Below are 9485 nucleotides of genomic sequence, written 5' to 3' on the forward strand. Positions count from 1 at the left end.
CGAGTTGTGGCCAAGAGCGCCTGGGACCAGCGACCGCGTCTCTCGGGCTGCGACCAAGCAGTGCGTTGCCAGGGCGACCCGACGCGGTAGTGGAGGGGCGGGGCTTTCCGAGGCCCAGTCCTGTGCTTCGGCCAGCCCAGAGCAGACCAAAGCGAAATCGCTGGCCTTGGACTAGATACCTAGGCGCATTCGTGTTTACTTTTTCAACAGTATTCTTAAAACGATGATAATAACAGCTGTTTGCTCAGCAGTTACTAATACCCTCGGCACCACGTTGAGCATAGTTTATAAAAATCCTTTCAACAACCTTGTAATAGTATCTATTCTCGATTTCCAAATGGAGAAATTGAGACCCCTAAAGTTCATTGAATTGGCAGGAGTGCCTTCCTTCTTCCACCTCACTGTGAGGCCTCTACTCTGTTCACCATCTGGACCTTCATACATACTCACTGCAGCTTCTCTCGGATACCAATAATCTGCATTCCTGGAAGGGAAAAACTTGGCTGATTATTAAATGGGTATAAACTCAAGACATTTCTAAATAGGCATTGATCATATTAGTATATGATCCTGAGTATCATGGGGGGAATATATGGAGCAGACCATTCAGTACGTCAAGGAGCTCCTGGTTAAATGAGGAGATAGCCCCTAAACTAACTGCTGCAACCTGAAGTAATGGTGGTGACAGTGTTGTGGTTCACACCACTTTATAGTCATCAACTCATTTCACCTTCAAAACAGTCTTATGAAGTTGGTGTTGTTCTCTTCCTCTTACAGATCCGGAAACTGAGGAATGTAGTAGCTTAGATGAGTTGCCTGGGCTTTCCTGATAGCTCAGTTGGTAAAGAATCATCCCGAAATGTGGGAGACCCAGGTTCAATTCCAGGGTGGGGAAGATCCCCTGGAGAAGGGATAGGCTTACCCACTGCAGTATTCTTGGGCTTCCCCGTGGCTCAGCTGGTAAAGAATCCTCCTGCAATGTGGGAGACCTGGGTTCCATCCCTGGGTTGAGAAGATCCCCTAGAGAAGGGAAAGGCTACCCACTCCAGTATTCTGGCTTGGAGAATTCCATGGACTGTATAGTCCATGGGGTCACAAAGACGCGGACGTGACTGAGTGACTTTCACCATTCACCATTAGACTTTCACCAAGACCACTCTGCTTGGTCCTCTCACCATTTTTGCCCCATCAGCTTAGCAGATCTTAACGAGAGCTGAGGGGCAACTATTTTGCATCCCCTGCTCCCACTAGGAGACATTCTGCAGTATCTGGAGAAATTTTTGTTTGTTATAACTGAAAGGGGTACCTTTGACTTCCTAAGTTTAGAAGTCAGAGATAGTGCTTGCAATTAGTTTCCCAAGGCTGCCATAACAAACTGCCACAAACAGAAATTTGTTGTCTCACAATATTGGAGGCTAGGAGTCCAAAATCAAGGGGTTGTCAAGGCCAGGCTCCCTTGGAAGGCTCTAGGGAAGAATCCTATCTAGCTTTTGATGTTTCCCAGCAATCCCTGGCATTCCTTGCCCTGTAACTCTGTCGCTGCAATCTCTTCCTACCTCTTCACATGGCTTTCTTCCTTGTGTCTTGTGTGGCCTCTCCTCTTTGTATAAGGACATGCAAGGATCATTACTTCAAGCAAGGTCACATTCTGAGATTCCAGATGGACATAAATTTTTAGGGATGCTTTTCCACCCACTACAGTAATTCCCCTACATATGAATGAGTTCCATTCCGAGAGGGCGTTCATAAGTCCAACAAACTTAGCCTAGTACCCAACTAACACAATTGGCTATACAGTACTGTAATGGATTTATAATATTAATACTTTATACACAAGTAATACATAAAAAGGGGCTTCCCAGGGAGTGCTAGTGATGAAGAACCTACCTGTTAATGCAAGAGATGAGAGTTTGATTCCTGGGTTGGGAAGATCCCCTGGAGGAGGAAATAACACCCCACTCCAGGATTCTTGCCGGGAGAATCTCAGGGATAAAGTGGAGGGCTACAGTCCATGGGGACGCCAAAGAGTCGGACATGACTGAGCGTCTGAGCAATGCGTAAAAAACAGACAAACACAGGACAGTCAAGTATGCCACAGCACAACCACACTTGTAGAGGACGCGTGTACATGACAATGTATGGCAGACATATGAACTAACTTACATGATTGGACATGAAAATTCGCAACTTGAAGGTTTGTATGTGGGGGACTTGCTGAACTCTGTTAAACACTCTTCAAGGCACAGGACAAGCTCCCCTAACAAATATTTATATCAAAATATCAATAGTGTTGAGGTGGGAAACCTGATTCAGAGAGAGGCATTTCTTCTTGGGGAAGAAAGGAGAATGTGTGTGCTAATCTAGGTAGCTACAAACAGAAAAGGTCTCGGAGAGGCTCAAAGTCCAGAGGTCACACTCACCCATCGTTTTCCGGGACCACTTCTTCCTACAGACTTCAGCATCTCCATGTGAATGCTGCCCCCTGCCTGGCATTTTTGTAGCCTCTGCATTTTGACTTCAGAATCATAGGATCAGATCCATCCAAAGGATTAAGCTTCAACCAGGACTCTGACTTCAGAAGCAGACATTAGTGTTGCCTGTTTTTCTATTTATACAAATAGAATTGTGCAGCACATACGCCTCTGTGTCTGGCTCCTTTCCCTCGCCGTCCTGTTGATGAGAGCCAACTGCATTGATGTGGGTAGTTATAGATCACTCATTACCGCGGCTGCACGATATTCCATTGTGTTTATCCATACCACTGTCCATGAGCTTTGGAGGGGTTTCCAGTACGAGGCTATTGTCATAAACACCACTAGGAACATTTACCACTGGTAAATGCCTTCTGGGAACGTGTGTACACATTTAGTTAAGTACACACTTAGGAGTGCAATTGCTGGGTCATAGTCGGTTCAGCGTTAGTCGTTATTAGTTGATACTACCAGTTTTCCGAGTGATTATACCAGGTGTTCTGGGCTTCCCTTGTGGCTCAGCTGGTAAAGAATCCGCCCGCAATGCGGGAGACCTGGGTTCAGTCCCTGGGTTGGGAAGATCCCCTGGAGAAGGGAACGGCTACCCACTCCAGTATTCTGGCCTGGAGAATTCCATGGACTATACAGTCCATGGAGTTGCAAAGAGTCAGACACGACTGAGTGACTTTCACTTTCACTCACTTTTTAAAACATTCAGTGACATAGGGCACTGTGCCTTCCTGCCCCAATGGTCAGTCATTTGTTCACATGTTTATGAAGCCTGGGTGTGTGCCAGGCCCTGGATGAGCTGTTGGAATGCCAACGTGGAAAAGCCATGGGCTAGCCTTGGCCCTTGTGCCCTGAGATCTATTCCTTCCCCTTCATCTTCCATGTGGGGGGTGGGTTGGGGCAGGGGATGACAATTAGCCATTCAGTCTGCATTTCCTAGGCTCCCAGGGCAGCTGGTGGACCCTGTCTGGAGCCCAGTGGACAGGTGAAAGGAAGAAGCTTGGGGCACAGGGGTGGGAGGTGGAGGTTGGAGGATGGAGTTCTCCTCTCTCTCTGCCTTTGTTGTTCAGTTACTAAGTTGTGTCTGACTCTGCGACCCCGTGGACTGCAGCACGCCAGGCTTCCCTGCCCTTCACTATCTCCTGGAGCTTGCTCAAACTTGTCTCCATTGAGTCAGGGATGGCATCCAAACATCTCATCCTCTGTTGTCCCCTTCTCCTCCTGCCCTCAATCTTCCCCAGCACCAGGGTTTTTTCCAAGTTTTGGCCACATCTCTTCTGCAGCCCCCAGGGGACAGGCCAGTTGTGGTTGCAGCTTCTGCAGGTGACCATGGCCCTGGTCTCCAGTGACATCACCTGCCCCCTTGCCCCTCCAGCTGCGAGGAGGCCATAACTTCCTACTCTCAGTGGCTCTTTGGCTCCCCTCCACTCTTTCACCGTGTGTGTATCTAAGTCCCTGCAGTCATGTGCTTTTCAGATGCTAGAAGTGGTTTCTCTTCTGGTTGGATCCTGACTGATCCTGGCAGGGGCCTGCAAGGCCAGTGGGGAGATCTCCAGGCAGAAGGACAAGTCTCATTCACCCAGACCATGGCACTGATGGTGACAGATGAGACCTGTTGTGGGTTGGGGCAGGGGTTCTGTTAGACACATGCTAAGTTGCCTGGGGAGTCAGTCACCATGAGGACTGCTGCCAAACAAAGGCAGTTGCTTCTTCCAGACTGAGGAGTGATGTCAGCAGGCCTATCTCAGTGTCCTGCTGGCTGAGGCCACTCCCTCCAAGGTGTCCCTCTACCTGGTTCCCTGGACCAGATATCCACAGGCTGGTCCTCAATGTGAGATACTTCTGGTGGCTGTTTACTTTTGTGGGGAGTAGCCTGGGAGTGGAGAATAGAATCTTAGATCTCATGGTGATCCCAGTGCCCTAGGCATAGTAGGTACTAATAATTATTCACACATGAGTGTACAGGAACTGTTCTGAGCATTTGAAGTGTCTTAATAAAAGTGTTACTGTGATTCCATTTTATGATGAGGAAACTGAGGCATGAGGAGCTAAAGTAGCTGGTACTCAATTGATGTCTGTTGATGACAATAGCCTCAATAATTTGCATGAAAGTGAAAGTGAAGTGGCTCAGTCATGTCTGACTCTTTGTGACCCTGTGGACTGTAGTCTACCAGGCTCCTCCGTCCGTGGGATTCTCCAGGCAAGAATACTGGAGTGGGTTGCCATTTTCTTCTCCAGGAGATCTTCCCGACCCAGGGATCGAACCCGGGTCTCCCACATTGCAGGTAGATACTTTAACCTCTGAGCCACTAGGGAAGTCCAATAATTTGCATAACAAAGTGTTTAAAAACACTGGCTTTGGAATTCAAAAGACAGTGCTTTGAATCTGGATCCTACCCCTTGCTAGAGTGTGACCTTCCTCAGATTCCTTCTCTGTAAAATGAAGATAATCATACCCACCTGGTCAGGGTCCTGAGACGATTCAATAATGGGTGAGTATCAGTGGTAGTCGAGCTTGCAAAATTTACATATGTATAATATAAAATTGTGGGATTCCCAGGTGGCACCAGTGGCAGAGAACCTGCCTGCTTAAGCAAGAGACAAGAGATGTGAGTTCAATCCCTGGGTCAGGAAGATCCCCTGGAGGAAGGCATGGCAACCCATTCCAGTATTCTTTACTTGGAGAATCCTGTAGACAGAGGGGCCTCATGGGCTATGGGTCCACAGGGTCACAAAGAGTCAGACACGACTGAAGCAACTTAGCACACACACAGCACAATATAAAATTGTACTTTATTGCATGTACACTACCTTCAAGTTTTTTCAATTATGTACTTTTTAATTGGCCTAACAGAAGCAGAAGATATTAAGAAGAGATGGCAAGAATACACAGAACAACTGTACAGAAAAGATCTTCACGACCCAGATAATCACGATAGTGTGATCACTGACCTAAAGCCAAACATCCTGGAATGTGAAGTCAAGTGGGCCTTGGAAAGCATCACTACGAACAAAGCTAGTGGAGGTGATGGAATTCCAGTTGAGCTCTTTCAAATCCTGAAAGATGATGCTGTGAAAATGCTGCACTCAATATACCTGCAAATTTGGAAAACTCAGCAGTGGCCACAGGACTGGAAAAGGTCAGTTTTCATTCCAATCCCAAAGAAAGGCAATGCCAAAGAAGGCTCAAACTGCACTCATCTCACACGCTAGTAAAGTAATGCTCAAAATTCTCCAAGCCAGGCTTCAGCAATATGTGAACCATGAACTTCCTGATGTTCAAGCTGGTTTTAGAAAAGGCAGAGGAACAAGAGCTCAAATTGCCAACATCCGCTGGATCATGGAAAAAGCAAGAGAGTTCCAGAAAAACATCTATTTCTGCTTTATTGACTATGCCAAAGCTTTTGACTGTGTGGATCACAATAAACCGGAAAATTCTGAAAGAGATGAGAATACCAGACCACCTGACCGGCCTCTTGAGAAATTTGTATGCAGGTCAGGAAGCAACAGTTAGAACTGGACATGGAACAACAGACTGGTTCCAAATAGGAAAAGGAGTATGTCAAGGCTGTATATTGTCACCCTGCTTATTTAACTTATATGCAGAATACATCATGAGAAACGCTGGACTGGAAGAAACACAAGCTGGAATCAAGATTGCTGGGAGAAATATCAATAACCTCAGATATGCAGATGACACCACCCTTATGGCAGAAAGTGAAGAGGAACTAAAAAGCTTCTTGATGAAAGTGAAAGAGGAGAGTGAAAAAGTTGGCTTAAAGCTCAACATTCAGAAGACTAAGATCATGGCATTCGGTCCCATCACTTCATGGGAAATAGATAGGGAAACAGTGGAAACAGTGTCAGACTTTATTTTTTTGGGCTCCAAAATCACTGCAGATGATGACTGCAGCCATGAAATTAAAAGATGCTTACTCCTTGGAAGGAAAGTTATGACCAATCTAGATAGCATATTCAAAAGCAGAGACAATAATTTGCCAACAAAGGTTCGTCTAGTCAAGGCTATGGTTTTTCCTGTGGTCATGTATGGATGTGAGAGTTGGACTGTGAAGAAGGCTGAGCGCAGAAGAATTGGTGCTTTTGAACTGTGGTGTTGGAGAAGACTCTTGAGAGTCCCTTGGACTGCAAGGAGATCCAACCAGTCCATTCTGAAGGAGATCAGCCCTGGGATTTCTTTGGAAGGAATGATGCTAATGCTGAAACTCCAGTACTTTGGCCACCTCATGCGAAGGGTTGACTCATTGGAAAAGACTCTGATGCTGGGAGGGTTTGGGGGCAGGAGGAGAAGGGGAGGACAGAGGATGAGATGGCTGGATGGCATCACTGACTCGATGGACATGAGTCTGGGGTGAACTCCGGGAGTTGGTGATGGACAGGGAGGCCTGGAGTGCTGCGATTCATGGGGTCACAAAGAGTCTGACATGACTGAGCGACTGAACTGAACTGAACTGAAAACAAATTAGAACCTTCAGATTTAACAAACCAACAATGAACTTATTTTATGTAATAAAATAGTATTTTTGATGAATTTGCCAATGTTATCCCAGACACTAGCCTCGGATCATAAGTTACCCATTTGGGGATCACAATAATAATCCCACTCTATGAGGTATATTTTTAATACAGCATTATTATTATTATTATTATTATTATTTTGGTCGCATTTCAAGGCATTTGGGACCTTAGTTCCCCAACCAAGGATCGAACTTGTGCCCCCTGCAGTGGAACCACAGAGTTTTAACCATTGGATTACCAGGGAAACCCCAATATTGCGTTATTTTTAAATTTTGATTTTGAAATAAATTCAGCTGCAAAATATAGTAAAAAATTACCATACACCTTTTGCCCAGATTTTCTACCTTCTCCAAATATTATCATTTCACTACATTTTCTTCATCATTCACCTCTCTCTCCATGCGAAAGTGAAAGTCGCTCAGTTGTGTCCAACTCTTTGCGACCCCATAGACTATACAGTCCGTGGAATTCTCCAGGCCAGAATACTGGAGTGAGTAACCTTTCCCTTTTCCAGGGGATCTTCCCATCCCAGAGATCGAACCCAGGTGACCTGTATTGCAGGTGGATTCTTTACCATCTGAGCCACAAGGGAAACCCAAGAATACTGGGGTGGGTAGCCTATCCCTTCTCCAGGGAAATCTTCCTGACCCAGGAATTGAACTGGGTTCTCCTGCATTGCAGGAGGATTCTTTACCAACTGAGCTATCAGGGAAGCCCCTCTCTCCTTATAAATATATATATATATAACAAAGTAGACATTCATCTATATTTTCCTTACCCAAACATTTTTCTTGAAATGTTTGAGAGTAGTTACAGACCCCATACGCTTGTTTATCCCTAAATATTTCAGGATGTGTTTCCTAATAGCAAGGATATTATCTTAAAAGATAATGTTAATCAAAACATTAACATTGATTTCATACTGTTATCTAATACAGAGATCTTATTTAAATTTTTGTCAATTGCCTCACTAATGTCTTTTTATTAAAACAGACACGTGAATTCTTCTGGTCCAGAACTGCATTTAGTGGTCATGTGTCTTCAGTTTCCTCTGTACGGGAACAGTTCCTTGGTCTTTGTCTTTTGTGACCTTGATATTTATAAAGAGTCGAGGCCAATTATTTTGATCTGTGCTCCTCAGTTTGGGCTTGTCTGGTGTTTCGCCATAATTAGATTCAGGTTCTGTATCTTGGGCAGGAAAACCACAGAAATGATACGCCATTCTCGGTACAATGTGTCAGGAGGCATTTGATAGCGTGTGATTTCAACTTTGGTCACTTGACTAGAGTGGTGCCTGCCAGGTTTCTCTGCTTTAAGGTTACTGAATTTCTCTGTCCTTTATAAGCATTTTGTGGAGAGATAATTTATGTCTGTAAATACTCTGTTTCTCATCGTACTCTCACCCACCATCACTGGTAATTCTTGCCTGAACAAATTGTTACAGAGACAGCTGCCAAATGGCGATTTTTCTAATCTTAGGAATCTTACATTTATTAGTCAAGATTGTACTTTATTTATTTATATCTGTATGGACGTATGAATTCTTTTATTCTATGATTTGTAATCCCTTCAATTCAGTTCACTTCAGTCGCTCAGTCGTGTCAGACTCTTTGCGACCCCATGAATCGCAGCACCCCAGGCCTCCCTGTCCAACACCAACTCCCGGAGTTCACTCAAACTCATGTCCATCGAGTCGGTGATGCCATCTAGCCATCTCGTCCTCAGTGGTTCCCTCTTCCTCCTGCCCCCAATCCCTCCCAGCATCAGAGTCTTTTCCAATGAGTCAACTCTTTGCATGAGGTGGCCAAAGTACTGGAGTTTCAGCTTTAGCATCAGTCCTTCCAATGAACACCCAGGACTGATCTCCTTCAGAATGGACTGGTTGGATCTCCTTGCAGTCCAAGGGACTCTCAAGAGTCTTCTCCAACACCACAGCTCAAAAGCACCAATTCTTCTGCGCTCAGCTTTCTTCACAGTCCAACTCTCACATCCATACATGACCACTGGAAAAACCATAGCCTTGACTAGACGAACTTTTGTTGGCAAAGTATTGTCTCTGCTTTTGAATATGCTATCTAAATTGGTCATAACTTTCCTTCCAAGGAGTAAACGTCTTTTAATTTCATGGCTGCAGTCACCATCTGCAGTGATTTTGGAGCCCAAAAAAATAAAGTCTGACACTGTTTCCACTGTTTCCCTATCTATTTCCCATGAAGTGATGGGACCGAATGCCATGATCTTCATTTTCTGAATGTTGAGCTTTAAGCCAACTTTTTCACTCTCCAGTTTCACTTTCATCAAGAGGCTCTTTAGTTCCTCTTCACTTTCTGCCATAAGGGTGGTGTCATCTGCATATCTGAGGTTATTGATATTTCTCCCAGCAATCTTGATTCCAGCTTGTGCTTCTTCCAGCCCAGCGTTTCTCATGATGTATTCTGCATATAAGTTAAATAAGCAGGGTGACAACTG

This window comes from Bison bison, unplaced genomic scaffold (genome assembly GCF_000754665.1).
Source record: "Bison bison bison isolate TAMUID 2011002044 unplaced genomic scaffold, Bison_UMD1.0 scf7180017864473, whole genome shotgun sequence".
Classification (NCBI taxonomy): Eukaryota; Metazoa; Chordata; class Mammalia; order Artiodactyla; family Bovidae; genus Bison; species Bison bison.